The following is a 1,034-nucleotide window of genomic DNA, read 5'->3' on the forward strand; positions in this document are numbered from 1 at the left end:
TTTTATTACCTACCTAACACATTTTTCTTGTTTCTACTCTTTTTGTTAAATATTTATTAAAATATTATTCTAAGCAATCACGAAGAAGTCACGACGCGGCGCGACTTTTAACGCGACTCGAGTTAAAAGTTAGGAAGTGCGAAAAAGAGAGTAATTATGACTTTTACAAGACTCTCCCAACTACGGTATCTTCGCAAACACGACTGCCCAGACGCCCTCGAGAACCAATACAACGCAACCGCCAAGGACGGCCGCTAGGAGTTATGGCTCCAAACAACATTGACCAGCCCGGCGCACTGGACTTCGTAAAGCCAGGACACCTGATCCACCTTCATTGCAAGGGCATGTATCCCTCAGACGGCAAGATTCGAGTATACATGTCTACTCTCAGACTCGCCGTCTTCGGGGCAGCTTGCAGTATAGACGCAATTGAGGCACTACCGGTGGCGTGTGATAACCGGGCCTCCTACGCCTAGCAGATGAGCTCAGGGTAAGGTCGCCATAACATTGGCCTTACCCCTGCTCCAGCTGGGTGTTGGTTTAATGTATTAAGTCCAGGATAAGCCCAGACACAATGCCCGATTAGTCCAAACGTCCGCGTAAGTGATCGGATAACCGGAGGGAGAGCCCGACTCTGAAGGCGCAACGAAACTCGTGAAAGAATCGGAGTGCCGAGAGAGTCGGAATTCCCGCGAGAGTCATAATTACACCCTTAATATACAAATACAAATTTCAAAGTTATCTACTTTATTATTTTATCATGCAAAACAAAATTTTTATATTTCAATAAAATATTTTTTCACAGATCGAATTAGAACTTTAAATATTAAATTCTACTACTTGTAAGTTACTAAAAAGTAAATTCTACAAAATGCGCGCGCAGTGCATCGACATAATTCGACATGATAAGCTCTGTTTTGCGAGCTCTGTGCGTGCGAACTGTGCGAGTATTTCCTCAAGCACAGTCGCACAACATATATAGATAGATATAGATAGGCAATACCAAGATTAAATATTTGCCCTAATCAAATTTA

Source organism: Wasmannia auropunctata, unplaced genomic scaffold, assembly GCF_000956235.1.
Source record: "Wasmannia auropunctata unplaced genomic scaffold, wasmannia.A_1.0 LD336022.1, whole genome shotgun sequence".
In the NCBI taxonomy this organism is placed as follows: domain Eukaryota; kingdom Metazoa; phylum Arthropoda; class Insecta; order Hymenoptera; family Formicidae; genus Wasmannia; species Wasmannia auropunctata.